Source organism: Bufo bufo, chromosome 4 (assembly GCF_905171765.1).
Source record: "Bufo bufo chromosome 4, aBufBuf1.1, whole genome shotgun sequence".
NCBI classification, from domain to species: domain Eukaryota; kingdom Metazoa; phylum Chordata; class Amphibia; order Anura; family Bufonidae; genus Bufo; species Bufo bufo.
The window spans coordinates 425300856-425317036 of record NC_053392.1 but is presented as its reverse complement, the minus strand read 5'-3'; positions in this window follow the sequence as shown (position 1 = coordinate 425317036).

Below are 16181 nucleotides of genomic sequence, written 5' to 3'. Positions count from 1 at the left end.
TATCGGCACTTCGAGAATTTGCGAAGAAGTAGAATATAGTGCTATATATTCGTAATCTTTCATCAGTAACCTCCCTTCTTGCTTGTGGGCCAATGAGAAGGCTGCAATATCTTTGTCAGAGCTTAGCAACATCCCTAGCAACCATAAGGAAAGTTGCCTACCCCTTTACTATATAAGAAATAGTGTTGAGCACGAATATTCGAATTGTGAATTTTAATTGCGAATATCGCCACTTCAAGAATTCGCAAAGACTTAGAATATAGTGCTATATATTCGTATTCGCGAATATTCTAGATTTTTTTTCATCTGAACCCATGATCCCTCCCTGCTTCTTGCTTGTGGGCCAATGAGAAGGCTGCAATGTCTTTGTCTGAGCTTAGCAACATCCCTAGCAACCAATAGGAAAGTTGCCTACCCCTTACTATGTAAGAACCTCCCCAGCAGCCATTTTCTGCAGTTTTTTGCCGTTCTGAGAGAGACAGCAGTGTCATTGCTGTGCTCTGTGCTTTGCTGTTTCATTACATTAGATAGTTGGTTAGTTAGCTTAGGCTACTTTCACACTAGCGTTCGGAGTGGGTCCGTCTGATGTTTCATCAGACGGATCCGCTCCTATAATGCAGACGTTTGCATCCGTTCAGAACGGATCCGTCTGCATTATAATTTAGAAAAATTTCTAAGTGTGAAAGTAGCCTGAACGGATCCGTCCAGACTTTACATTGAAAGTCAATGGGGGCGGATCCGTTTGAAGATTGAGCCATATAGTGTCATCTTCAAACGGATCCGTCCCCATTGACTTACATTGTAAGTCTGGACGGATCCGCTCGCCTCCGCACGGCCAGGCGGACACCCGAACGCTGCAAGCAGCGTTCAGGTGTCCGCTCGCTGAGCGGAGCGGAGGCTGAACGCTGGCAGACTGATGCATTCTCAGCGGATCCGCCTCCACTGAGAATGCATTAGGGCTGGACGGCTGCGTTCGGGGCCGCTTGTGAGCCCCTTCAAACGGAGCTCACGAGCGGACACCCGAACGCAGGTGTGAAAGTAGCCTTATATATACTGCTCAAAAAAATAAAGGGAACACAAAAATAACACATCCTAGATCTGAATAATTAAATATTCTTCTGAAATATTTTGTTCTTTACATAGTTGAATGTGCTGACAACAAAATCACACAAAAATAAAAAAAATGGAAATCAAATTTTTCAACCCATGGAGGTCTGGATTTGGAGTCACACTCAAAATTAAAGTGGAAAAACACACTACAGGCTGATCCAACTTTGATGTAATGTCCTTAAAACAAGTCAAAATGAGGCTCAGTAGTGTGTGTGGCCTCCACGTGCCTGTATGACCTCCCTACAACGCCTGTGCATGCTCCTGATGAGGTGGCGGACGGTCTCCTGAGGGATCTCCTCCCAGACCTGGACTAAAGCATCTGCCAACTCCTCGACAGTCTGTGGTGCTTCGTGACGTTGGTGGATAGAGCGAGACATGATGTCCCAGATGTGCTCAATTGGATTCAGGTCTGGGGAACGGGCGGGCCAGTCCATAGCATCAATGCCTTCGTCTTGCAGGAACTGCTGACACACTCCAGCCACATGAGGTCTAGCATTGTCTTGCATTAGGAGGAACCCAGGGCCAACCGCACCAGCATATGGTCTCACAAGGGGTCTGAGGATCTCATCTCGGTACCTAATGACCTGTGCGGCCCTCCAAAGAAATGCCACCCACACCATTACTGACCCAATGCCAAACCGGTCATGCTGGACGATGTTGCAGGCAGCAGAACATTCTCCACGGCGTCTCCAGACTCTTTCACGTCTGTCACATGTGCTCAGTGTGAACCTGCTTTCATCTGTGAAGAGCACAGGGCGCCAGTGGCGAATTTGCCAATCTTGGTGTTCTCTGGCAAATGCCAAACGTCCTGCACGGTGTTGGGCTGTAATCACAACCCCCACCTGTGGACGTCGGGCCCTCATATCACCCTCATGGAGTCTGTTTCTGACCGTTTGAGCAGACACATGCACATTTGTGGCCTGCTGGAGGTCATTTTGCAGGGCTCTGGCAGTGCTCCTCCTGTTCCTCCTTGCACAAAGGCAGAGGTAGCGTTCCTGCTGCTGGGTTGTTGCCCTCCTACGGCCTCCTCCACGTCTCCTGATGTACTGGCCTGTCTCCTGGTAGCGCCTCCATGCTCTGGACACTACGCTGACAGACACAGCAAACCTTCTTGCCACAGCTCGCATTAATGGGCCATCCTGGATAAGCTGCACTACCTGAGCCACTTGTGTGGGTTGTAGACTCCGTCTCATGCTACCACTAGAGTGAAAGCACCGCCAGCATTCAAAAGTGACCAAAACATCAGCCAGGAAGCATAGGAACTGAGAAGTGGTCTGTGGTCTCCACCTGCAGAACCACTCCTTTATTGGGGGTGTCTTGCTAAATGCCTATAATTTCCACCTGTTGTCTATCCCATTTGCACAACAGCATGTGAAATTGATTGTCACTCAGTGTTGCTTCCTAAGTGGACAGTTTGATTTCACAGAAGTGTGATTGACTTGGAGTTACATTGTGTTGTTTAAGTGTTCCCTTTATTTTTTTGAGCAGTGTATATATAATACAGATAGTTAGTGGGAGATAGTAAGTGTAGGTTAGATCGTGATATACACTCACCTAAAGAATTATTAGGAACACCATACTAATACGGTGTTGGACCCCCTTTTGCCTTCAGAACTGCCTTAATTCTACGTGGCATTGATTCAACAAGGTGCTGATAGCATTCTTTAGAAATGTTGGCCCATAGTGATAGGATAGCATCTTGCAGTTGATGGAGATTTGAGGGATGCACATCCAGGGCACGAAGCTCCCGTTCCACCACATCCCAAAGATGCTCTATTGGGTTGAGATCTGGTGACTGTGGGGGCCATTTTAGTACAGTGAACTCATTGTCATGTTCAAGAAACCAATTTGAAATGATTCGAGCTTTGTGACATGGTGCATTATCCTGCTGGAAGTAGCCATCAGAGGATGGGTACATGGTGGTCATGAAGGGATGGACATGGTCAGAAACAATGCTCAGGTAGCCCGTGGCATTTAAACGATGTCCAATTGGCACTAAGGGGCCTAAAGTGTGCCCAGAAAACATCCCCCACACCATTACACCACCACCACCAGCCTGCACAGTGGTAACAAGGCATGATGGATACATGTTCTCATTCTGTTTACGCCAAATTCGGACTCTACCATTTGAATGTCTCAACAGAAATCGAGACTTATCAGACCAGGCAACATTTTTCCAGTCTTCAACAGTCCAATTTTGGTGAGCTCGTGCAAATTGTAGCCTCTTTTTCCTATTTGTAGTGGAGATGAGTGGTACCCGGTGGGGTCTTCTGCTGTTGTAGCCCATCCGCCTCAAGGTTGTGCGTGTTGTGGCTTCACAAATGCTTTGCTGCATACCTCGGTTGTAACGAGTGGTTATTTCAGTCAACGTTGCTCTTCTATCAGCTTGAATCAGTCGGCCCATTCTCCTCTGACCTCTAGCCTCCACAAGGCATTTTCACCCACAGGACTGCCGCATACTGGATGTTTTTCCCTTTTCACACCATTCTTTGTAAACCCTAGAAATGGTTGTGCGTGAAAATCCCAGTAAGGCTACTTTCACACTTGCGCTTGATCGGATCCGTTCTGAACGGATCCGATCATATTAATGCAGACGGAGGCTCCGTTCAGTACGGATCCGTCTGCATTAATAACTTAGAAAAATTTCTAAGTGCGAAAGTAGCCTGAGCGGATCCGTTCAGACTTTCAATGTAAAGTCAATGGGGGACGGATCCGCTTGAAGATTGAGCCATATGGTGTCATCTTCAAGCGGATCTGTTCCCATTGACTTACATTGTAAGTCTGGACGAATCCGCACGCCTCCGCACGGCCAGGCGGACACCCGAACGCTGCAAGCAGCGTTCAGCTGTCCGCCTGGCCGTGCGGAGGCGCGCGGAGCGGAGGCTGAACGCCGCCAGACTGATGCAGTCTGAGCGGATCCGCATCCATTCAGACTGCATCAGGGCTGGACGGAAGCGTTCTGCTCCGCTCGTGAGCCCCCTCACGAGCGGACAGCAGAACGCTAGTGTGAAAGTAGCCTAACTGAGCAGATTGTGAAATACTCAGACCGGCCCGTCTGGCACCAACAACCATGCCACGCTCAAAATTGCTTAAATCACCTTTCTTTCCCATTTGGAGTTCAGGAGATTGTCTTGACCAGGACCACACCCCTAAATGCATTGAAGCAACTGCCATGTGATTGGTTGACTAGATAATTGCATTAATGAGAAATAGAACAGGTGTTCCTAATAATTTTTTAGGTGAGTGTAGTGTAGCTGATAGGATCCAGTGCAGGGTGTTTGGTAGTGTGATAGGTTCTGCTGTCCATACATACATGCTACAGACATAGTGCTGTGATGTCACAGGTTCACAACAATACTTAGTGCACCAATCAGTAATATGTAGTCAGACCTGCTAAAATGTAAAGTTGTACGTATTGTGCTAAAATATGTGCATCATTAATTGCCAATTTGCACAATCGCAAATATATTGGAGCACTCTATCTGCATATAAAGCTATTGTAATGTTCTGCCGAGCCAACTATTTTCTCTAGTCTCAGGAAACTTCTAACAGCTTGAAAAATTTAGTAAAAGTGACCCACGCCTGTATTTCGCGTGCAATACGCGCATATTGCCGATTTTCGCAATCAAGAAAATAACAGCAAATTCTCGAATTTATGATAAATATTCACCCAAATATTCGTGAAATATAGCAAATTCTGCCCCTGCCGCTCATCACTAATAAGAAACTCCCCTGCAGTTTTGAGATGGAGAGCAGTGACATTGCTATGCTCTGTCCTTTCATCTGGATCCTATTCCTTATCCAATTACATTAGATAGTTAGTTAGCTCATATATATAATACAGATAGTCAATGTAGGTTAGATAGTGATATAGTGTAGCTCAGCGGTCCCCAAACACCGGGCCCTGGAAGATTGTTTGCCGGGCCGCGGCAATACAGAGGAGCGGAGACGCCAGGTGCATGCGCGCCTGACGTGCACATCACACATAGCGTGCGGCCGTACAGCGGGAAGGAAGGAGAGTGTTCCTTCCTTCCAACTGTGATGCCAGCCACCAATGAGGAGAGAGTGGGCAGAGGAGGGGAGGGACTGTGGCAACTGTGCCACCAATGATAATTAACAGGAGGACCTTTCATGGGTCCAGACTTTATTAACTAAGTAGCAGGACATGTAGAGCGGCCCAGGGATCTCCTTGCACTTACTATTATTCCTGGCCGCTGCTCCGTTCGCCCGCTGTGGCCCCCGTTACATTCTCCCGCGCTGTACGCTAATTACTACTATTGGAACACCAGGGAGGAGACATCAGCTTTTCTTCCTGGGCGTTCCTTCTCCCTGGCTGGTAGCGCTGCCCAATCACTGCACAAAGCGTCACAGCCAGAGAGAAAAAAAACTCACCTTCTCCCTGGCTGTGACTCTCTGTGCTGCGATTGGACAGTGCTACAGCCAGGGAGAAGGAACGCCCAGGGAGAAAAGCTGATGTCTCCTCCCTGGTGTTCCGATGCTGTTACTTAGCATAAAGCGCGGGAGACGGTAACGGGGGCCACAGCGGGCGAACGGAGCGGTGCCCAGAAATAATAGTAAGTGCAGGGAGATCCCTGGGTGCCGCTCTACATGTCCTGCTACTTAGTTAATAAAGTATAGACCCATGAAAGGTCCTCTTACAGATACAGGAGGCGGGTGTGGCACCTGAGAGGTTAACTGCCGCTGATCGCTGCTCCCTGTCAGAGGTCGGGTGCCGGCTATGTGATTCTGCCGCACCCGCCTCCTGTATCTGTATTAAAGGTTTATTATCATGGGTGGCGCAGTGCACCCCCCAGCAGTATTAAAATCATTGGTGGCAGTGGCCACAGGGTCCCCTCACCTCCTCCTCATTGGTGGCAGTGGCAGCTTCTGATCGGAGCCCCAGGTGTAATCCTGGGGCTCCGATCGATCGGTTACCATGGCAACCAGAATGCTACTGAAGCCCTGGTTGCCATGGTAAGCTCCCTGCTGCTGTGTGTACTATGCACAGGGCAGCGGGGAGAGTGTAAAGTCCTATTCACCGTAATAGAGCTCTATTAGGGTGAATAGGACAAGGGATGAAAAAATCCCAGGTTCTACCCCCTAAGGGGGGAAATAGTTATTAAAAAAAAAGTTAAAAACACCAAAATATTAAAGGGGTTGGCCACCATAAGTATAAAAAACAATAAAGTGCCCCAGACAATAACTGAAGCCAAGAGGTATTTGTATCATGAAATATATACTGTGTATATATAATTTTCTACTGCATTCAGCATAGCATGCTCACATTGATGAGAGGCTGTTGTGGGTAAAGTAAAAATCCCAGCATGCTTCACAGCAAGCATCTTCAGAGGAGCAGTCACATGACATCTCTGCCTACTTGTGATGCCATAGTGACAACAGCACCTCAGGTGTCATCTCATCAGTCCTCCAGTCAAATAACTACATAGAGAAATCAACATAATGATAGCAATCCTACATTCCCAGCATTGAATAAAGGTTACTGCTTTTCCCACAATGTGATATATATATAAAATACATACATGTGTGTGGATATGTACATAGGTGTACAGGGTGTGTGTGTGTGTGTATATTGTGGGGATCCGCTCTGGTAGGCAGTGGTAGCTAGTGCAGTATAGAGGCAACACAGACCGGACTTGGTGTAAAACACGATGCTTTGTTTATTCACACGGTGCATACAAGTGAAAGACGGTGCAGTTCATAGGGAGGGTAGTCACACACAACAGCAAAATAATAGTTCAATCACAGCAAGTCCCTGCTGCAGGCTACTTGAGGCCTGTTTCCGTCACATAAAGCAAAGTCTATTTAAAGCCAGGAGTAATGTCACCTTTTTCTCCTTGGTGAAGTAAGTCCCTGGGTCCGGCTTCTAGCCACGGAACACGGGTCCCTCCTGGCTTCAGCTGCGGGTTCCTGCACACTCCTTTACAGGCCTCAGCAAACAGCCCAGCTCACCTGCACTTCTCACTCTCACAGCCAGAGAACAAAGAAGCTCCACATTGCGCACCACACCCTTGTTGCTGGTCTGGTTTTAACCCTTCCCTGCAAAACTGACCTGGACCGAGGGGAGACAGGCACCCGCCCGCATATCTGCCTGCTCCCAGTAAGAGCTGGCCCGGATCTGCTGTGTTAACAGCATAACCGCTGCAAAATGCACTTTTCCGGCTTTTACTCCACCAGGGTCAGGACGCCCGGTGGCACATACCTCCCGTCTACCACCACCCCAGGTACTCTCCTACAATATATAATGTGTGTGTGAAGATGGAGAGATATCTATCCATCATCATTTACTGTATCTATTTACATCTCTATATCTATCTATATCTACTGTGGTGAAAGGTGTGTATACAGTATCTCGCCCAGATATCTCAGATGGGTGAGATAACTGAAATCCAGAAAGCTGCAGTGGTTTCAGCAAAGTGTAGTTTGCTGAGACAGGTTTGTTTAGATTCTGTTCTGGGTTTCTGCTGTTTTAAAGAGACCCAAGGCTAATGTCTGTGATTGACCATAATGCAGATCACAGACAGATCCATTGGTCTTTTGTAACCACAGCATCTGAGGTGGCTTTCCCCAAGAGTGCTGCACAACATATAGTGGTCCGCAATGCACAGGTACCAGCCGAGTGCAGGCAGTTTGCAGATGTGGGCCCTTTCACTTCAATAGGTCTGCGATCCACAAGATACGTTCCGCACTACAAAAAGATAGAACACGTTCTAGAGAGAAATCCTTTGGAAGCACTTTGTAGTGCTTCCGTGGGCTTCTGATCCGTGCCCTTCGCTCCATACCACTCTGTATCTTGCAGATTGCAGACCTATACAAGTCAATGGGATGTTTGCTGTCCGCAATACAGGAACGGGGCACACACACTTGTGTGCATGAGCCCTTAGACTGCTAATGCTAATTCAAAGCAGTCTATAGGAGAAGCAATCTAAAGATCGCATGTTCAGATCCCTTAGGGGGGCTTTTAAAGGGATTCTGCCAGCAAGTTTTAGGCTATCGAGATGCGGACATGGACGGCTAGATCGCCGCTAGCATGTCTGCAATATACCAGTCCTATAGCGCTGTGTGCTTTTATTTTCTTTGAAAAAGGATTTTAGACATACAGTACAGACCAAAAGTTTGGACACACCTTCTCATTCAAAGAGTTTTCTTTATTTTCATGACTATGAAAATTGTAGATTCACACTGAAGGCATCAAAACTATGAATTAACACATGTGGAATTATATACATAACAAACAAGTGTGAAACAACTGAAAATATGTCATATTCTAGATTCTTCAAAGTAGCCACCTTTTGCTTTGTTTACTGCTTTGCACACTCTTGGCATTCTCTTGATGAGCTTCAAGAGGTAGTCCCCTGAAATGGTTTTCACTTCACAGGTGTGCCCTGTCAGGTTTAATAAGTGGTATTTCTTGCCTTATAAATGGGGTTGGGACCATCAGTTGCGTTGAGGAGAAGTCAGGTGGATACACAGCTGATAGTCCTACTGAATAGACTGTTAGAATTTGTAGCCGAAAAATTGGGAAAACTTTGAAAGTAAGGGCTATTTGACCATGAAGGAGAGTGATGGGGTGCTGCGCCAGATTACCTGGCCTCCACAGTCACCGCACCTGAACCCAATCGAGATGGTTTGGGGTGAGCTGGACCGCATAGTGAAGGCAAAAGGGCCAACAAGTGCTAAGCATCTCTGGGAACTCCTTCAAGACTGTTGGAAGACCATTTCAGGGGACTACCTCTTGAAGCTCATCAAGAGAATGCCAAGAGTGTGCAAAGCAAAAGGTGGCTACTTTGAAGAACCTAGAATATGACATATTTTCAGTTGTTTCACACTTGTTTGTTATGTATATAATTCCACATGTGTTAATTCATAGTTTTGATGCCTTCATAGTCATCAAAATAAAGAAAACTCTTGAATGAGAAGGTGTGTCCAAACTTTTGGTCTGTACTGTATGTAATTAGTCTTGTAAGGTGCCCAAGGGGCTGTACGAACCTACCTGGTGCCCAGCAACGCCCGCCTGTGAAGGAGCCCAGCACCGCCTATGTCCTCCGAATCTCCTCCTTTCGTCACTGATAGATTGCCGTAATCTCGCGATGTGCGAGCTCGCGCATGCGCAGTTCCTTCCCTGAGGCTGATGCCAGCACAGGGAAGGAACACTATACCGGCACTGCGCATGCGCGAGCTCGCGCATCGCGAGATTACGGCAATCTATCGGTGACGAAAGGAGGAGATTCGGAGGACATAGGCGGTGCTGGGCTCCTTCACAGGCGGGCGTGGCTGGGCACCAGGAAGGTTCGTTCCAAAAGGAGAAGGAATAATGATAGCGGCACTCACCAAATTGCAGCAAGATTCTTCTTTATTACAAAATCGAAGTGGAAGTTACAGCGGGCTGGGGCGGACCAATGCGTGGAAACACTGAGTGATCAGCTGGCGACGGCCGTTTCGCGCACCTGCGCTTCTTCTGTCCTCTGACCTAGTCGCGCTACCCATGCGCTCATTTAAATGCGTCCCCGTTGCCTCAGCAACTTCTGCATTGAGGATACCCAGAATTGGAATTAAACGAAGCGTTAGAAAGAGCAGGTCAATTCACACAGTGAGCTATTAAAGAAGAAAAGTAATTCTAGAAAAAACACAGATAGGTTTGCATTTGCCTTTAAATACAGTCCTTTAGCAGATACCATTAAACAAGTTATACTTAAAAACTGGGACATCCTCAAGAATGATTTAACATATAACAAATCTCTTATCACTTTCAAAAGGTACCTTTCAACAGAGTACCTTTTTTCCATCGGTCTTGTTCTTTTGATTGTCCGTCTTGTCATTTCTTAAAAAAATCGATTCTTATGATGTGTAAATGACGCTGTAAGGAGCCCAGAGGGGCGTTCTTCTTTCTCCACGGTGCCCAGGAACGCCCCTCTGAAGTGCCGTGCCCGCCTAAATTTGAAATCTAATAACGCCTCCAAGTTCATCTAAATCCCCTCCCAGAGGCGCGGCTAAGTGCTCAACAACGCCCCCTCCTCAGCGCCGCGCTCTGCGGCAAACACCCCGATCCTCCTCTCGCCGGCATCCCAAATCCCGCGCAGGCGCAGTGCCGGCGATTTCCTGGGCTATGATAAGATGACTGTCGGCACTGCGCCTGCGCGGGATTTGGGATGCCGGCGAGAGGAGGATCGGGGTGTTTGCCGCAGAGCGCGGCGCTGAGGAGGAGGCGTTGTTGAGCACTTAGCCGCGCCTCTGGGAGGGGATTTAGATGAACTTGGAGGCGTTATTAGATTTCAAATTTAGGCGGGCACGGCACTTCAGAGGGGCGTTCCTGGGCACCGTGGAGAAAGAAGAACGCCCCTCTGGGCTCCTTACAGCCTCATTTACACATCATAAGAATCGATTTTTTGAAGAAATGACAAGACGGACAATCAAAAGAATAAGACAGATGGAAAAAAGGTACTCTGTTAAACATGGATTCATGAAAAAAAAAATTGGGTAAATTGCTAGTGACAGATTCCCTTTAAGGAGAATAGAACTAGCAATTGGCTCACTGAACGTATACCCATAGGAAATTATAAATGTGAAGACTGTTCTTTTTGTCAATATGCTTTACAGGGCAAATATCTTTTTTTTGCAGGTATTAGGCATAGGGAAAAGCAATTCACCACATGTAGGACTAAATATGTGGTATACCTGGTACTATGCTGCTGTGGATTTTTCTACATAGGGAAGACTATCCGCCCTATGTATGAAAGATTCAGGGAGCATATCAATTCAGTCAGGTCAGGTAAAGGTTGTACCAGACTTATTGATCATGTCCGTAATAAACATGATTACAATACGAAATGCCTAAAATTCGCAGCCCTTGAACATGTCCCTGCCCCAGTAGTAGGTGGAGATAGAGACCTCCTACTCCTGCGGAAGGAGGCGGAGTGGATTATCTGCACTGCTGCCATGGGTCCTTTGGGACTAAATGATCGAAATGTTTGTTTACACAGATAGAGGATTTAGCACGCAACATAGATACAGGTATAGTTAGTGTCAGGGAATGTTATGTCCTTACCCTCCTCGTTCTAAAATAGACGAGTGTAACATCCCAGAGTATGTCACTAAACTCTTTTCCCCCTGCTATACAACATGTTAGGTGTTTATGTATTGTCATCAGGTGTGATTTAACTGTGCATTTCCATTATATGTATTTTCTATGCTTGTTTCATATTATTGCTGTAATTTTCCATGTCCACCAGCAGGTGGCAGCAATGTGTTTAGCATAGACTTAGACAGTTTAGCATATCTAGACTGGAATAGTACATTCCAATCTAGCTCCCCCCCCTCTTTGAGGAGGTGTGGAATGTTCCCACTTCCTGCCTCATGGGGAGGAAAGAAAGTTCTAGTCAGTGTACCAGCCACCCCGGCTAGGGGAAGGCTGTGTTAGTAGGAGCTCCCAGAAACAGGGATCCCAAGACAGGATCGAACCTCGGCTGAGGCCAAGATCACTCTTCCTAGCCTGAGCCATCAGCCTCAGCTGGTTGACAAGAAATGCAGCCATCTCCAGCCTCCAGGAAGAAGCATTCCCTGTGAGCCAAGCTGTGAGTACATATCCAGAGACCAGGAGAACCCAAATTCCTCCTCAGCTAGTCAGGCCCATATCAAGCAGACGACAGATAGAGCAGAAGATAAATACCTGCCAGACTCACTAGGCATATAGTATAGGAGCAGAAGAGGCATTAACCCCTGCCATACATTGCCAATACCTGCTGGGACCTAGGGACTATTGCTGTACTCATATGGATTTATGCTGCAGACCACTAAGTAAACAGAAGTTGGACCCTATTATCTGTGTGGATTTTCCATCATTCCTCAATTACTCCTATTAACAACATTAACAACACTCAATTTATTGCATGTGAGCCAGGATACAGGAGTCCAGCTGTACCAAGGTAGGAGACACCGTTGACACTACCATATCTGCTATACAGAGACACTATTCCCCCTCTGGCATTCCTCACCTGGTACGTGAGTTATAACATCTTAACCACCTCCGGACCGCCTAACGCAGGATTGCGTTCCGGAGGTGGCAGCGCTGCGCACAGTCACGCATATACGCGTCATCTCGCGAGACGCGAGATTTCCTGTGAACGCGCGCACACAGGCGCGCGCGTTCACAGGATCGGAAGGTAAGCAAGTGGATCTCCAGCCTGCCAGCGGCGATCGTTCGCTGGCAGGCTGGAGATGTGATTTTTTTAACCCCTAACAGGTATATTAGACGCTGTTTTGATAACAGCGTCTAATATACCTGCTACCTGGTCCTCTGGTGGTCCCCTTTGTTTGGATCGACCACCAGAGGACACAGGCAGCTCAGTAATATGTTGCACCAAGCACCACTACACCCCCCCCTGTCACTTATTTAACCCCTTATTCACCCTTGATCAACCTTGATCACCCCTGATCACCCCATATAGACTCCCTGATCACCTCCCTGTCATTGATTACCCCCCTGTCATTGATCACCCCCATGTAAAGCTCCATTCAGATGTCCGCATGATTTTTACGGATCCACTGATAGATGGATCGGATCCGCAAAACGCATACGGACGTCTGAATGGAGCCTTACAGGGGCGTGATCAATGACTGTGGTGATCACCCCATATAGACTCCCTGATCACCCCCCTGTCATTGATCACCCCCCTGTAAAGCTCCATTCAGATGTCCGCATGATTTTTACGGATCCACTGATAGATGGATCGGATCCGCAAAACGCATACGGACGTCTGAATGGAGCCTTACAGGGGCGTATCAATGACTGTGGTGATCACCCCATATAGACTCCCTGATCACCCCCCTGTCATTGATTACCCCCCTGTAAGATCCATTCAGATGTCCGCATGATTTTTACGGATCCACTGATAGATGGATCGGATCCGCAAAACGCATACGGACGTCTGAATGAAGCCTTACAGGGGCGTGATCAATGACTGTGGTGATCACCCCATATAGACTCCCTGATCACCCCCCTGTCATTGATTAGCCCCCTGTCATTGATCACCCCCCTGTAAAGCTCCATTCAGATGTCCGCATGATTTTTACGGATCCACTGATAGATGGATCGGATCCGCAAAACGCATACGGACGTCTGAATGGAGCCTTACAGGGGCGTGATCAATGACTGTGGTGATCACCCCATATAGACTCCCTGATCACCCCCCTGTCATTGATTAGCCCCCTGTCATTGATCACCCCCCTGTAAAGCTCCATTCAGATGTCCGCATGATTTTTACGAATCCACTGATAGATGGATCGGATCCGCAAAACGCATACGGACGTCTGAATGGAGCCTTACAGGGGCGTGATCAATGACTGTGGTGATCACCCCATATAGACTCCCTGATCACCCCCCTGTCATTGATTAGCCCCCTGTCATTGATCACCCCCCTGTAAAGCTCCATTTAGATGTCCGCATGATTTTTACGAATCCACTGATAGATGGATCGGATCTGCAAAACGCATACGGACGTCTGAATGGAGCCTTACAGGGGCGTGATCAATGACTGTGGTGATCACCCCATATAGACTCCCTGATCACCCCCCTGTCATTGATTACCCCCCTGTAAGATCCATTCAGATGTCCGCATGATTTTTACGGATCCACTGATAGATGGATCGGATCCGCAAAACGCATACGGACGTCTGAATGGAGCCTTACAGGGGCGTGATCAATGACTGTGGTGATCACCCCATATAGACTCCCTGATCACCCCCCTGTCATTTATTACCCCCCTGTAAGATCCATTCAGATGTCCGCATGATTTTTACGGATCCACTGATAGATGGATCGGATCCGCAAAACGCATACGGATGTCTGAATGGAGCCTTACAGGGGCGTGATCAATGACTGGTGATCACCCCATATAGACTCCCTGATCACCCCCCTGTCATTGATCACCCCCCCTGTCATTGATCACCCCCCCCGTCAGGCTGCATTCAGATGTCCGTATGATTTTTACGGATCCACGGATACATGGATCGGATCCGCAAAACACATACGGACATCTGAATTGAGCCTTATAGGGGCGTGATCAATGACGGTGGTGATCACCCCATATAGACTCTCTGATCACCCCCCTGTCATTGATCACCCCCCTGTAAGGCTCCATTCAGACATTTTTTTGGCCCAAGTTAGCGGAAATTTTTTTTTTTTCTTACAAAGTCTCATATTCCACTAACTTGTGTCAAAAAATAAAATCTCACATGAACTCACCATACCCCTCACGGAATCCAAATGCGTAAAAATTTTTAGACATTTATATTCCAGACTTCTTCTCACGCTTTAGGGCCCCTAGAATGCCAGGGCAGTATAAATACCCCACATGTGACCCCATTTCGGAAAGAAGACACCCCCAAGTATTCCGTGAGGGGCATATTGAGTCCATGAAAGATTGAAATTTTTGTCCCAAGTTAGCGGAAAGGGAGACTTTGTGAGAAAAAAATAAATACAATCAATTTCCGCTAACTTGTGCCAAAAAAAAAATATTCTATGAACTCGCCATGCCCTTCATTGAATACCTTGGGGTGTCTTCTTTCCAAATTGGGGTCACATGCGGGGTATTTATACTGCCCTGGCATTCTAGGGGCCCTAAAGCGTGAGAAGAAGTCTGGGATCCAAATGTCTAAAAATGCCCTCCTAAAAGAAATTTGGGCACCTTTGCGCATCTAGGCTGCAAAAAAGTGTCACACATCTGGTATCGCCGTACTCAGGAGAAGTTGGGCAATGTGTTTTGGGGTGTCATTTTACATATACCCATGCTGGGTGAGAGAAATATCTTGGCAAAAGACAACTTTTCCCATTTTTTTTATACAAAGTTGGCATTTGACCAAGATATTTATCTCACCCAGCATGGGTATATGTAAAATGACACCCCAAAACACATTCCCCAACTTTTCCTGAATACGGCGATACCACGTGTGGCACTTTTTTGCAGACTAGGTGTGCAAAGGGGCTCACATTCCAAAGAGCACCTTTCGGATTTCACAGGTCATTTACCTACTTACAACACATTAGGGCCCCTGGAAAATGCCAGGGCAGTATAACTACCCCACAAGTGACCCCATTTTGGAAAGAAGACACCCCAAGGTATTCCGTGAGGGGCATGGCGAGTTCCTAGAATTTTTTATTTTTTGTCACAAGTTAGTGGAATATGATGATTTTTTTTTTTTTTTTTTTCCTTACAAAGTCTCATATTCCACTAACTTGTGACAAAAAATAAAAACTTCCATGAACTCACTATGCCCATCACGAAATACCTTGGGGTGTCTTCTTTCCAAAATGGGGTCACTAGTGGGGTAGTTATACTGCCCTGGCATTCTAGGGGCCCAAATGTGTGGTAAGGAGTTTGAAATCAAATTCTGTAAAAAATAACCAGTGAAATCCGAAAGGTGCTCTTTGGAATATGGGCCCCTTTGCCCACCTAGGCTGCAAAAAAGTGCCACACATCTGGTATCTCCGTATTCAGGAGAAGTTGGGGAATGTGTTTTGGGGTGTCATTTTACATATACCCATGCTGGGTGAGAGAAATATCTTGGCAAAAGACAACTTTTCCCATTTTTTCATACAAAGTTGGCATTTGACCAAGATATTTATCTCACCCAGCATGGGAATATGTAAAATGACACCCCAAAACACATTCCCCAACTTCTCCTGAATACGGAGATACCAGATGTGTGACACTTTTTTGCAGCCTAGATGGGCAAAGGGGCCCATATTCCAAAGAGCACCTTTCGCATTTCACTGGTCATTTTTTACAGAATTTGATTTCAAACTCCTTACCACACATTTGGGCCCCTAGAATGCCAGGGCAGTATAACTACCCCACAAGTGACCCCATTTTGGAAAGAAGACACCCCAAGGTATTCCATGAGGGGCATGGCGAGTTCCTAGAATTTTTTATTTTTTGTCACAAGTTAGTGGAAAATGATGATTTTTTCTTTTTTTTTTCTTACAAAGTCTCATATTCCACTAACTTGTGACAAAAAATAAAAACTTCCATGAACTCACTATGCCCATCAGCGAATAC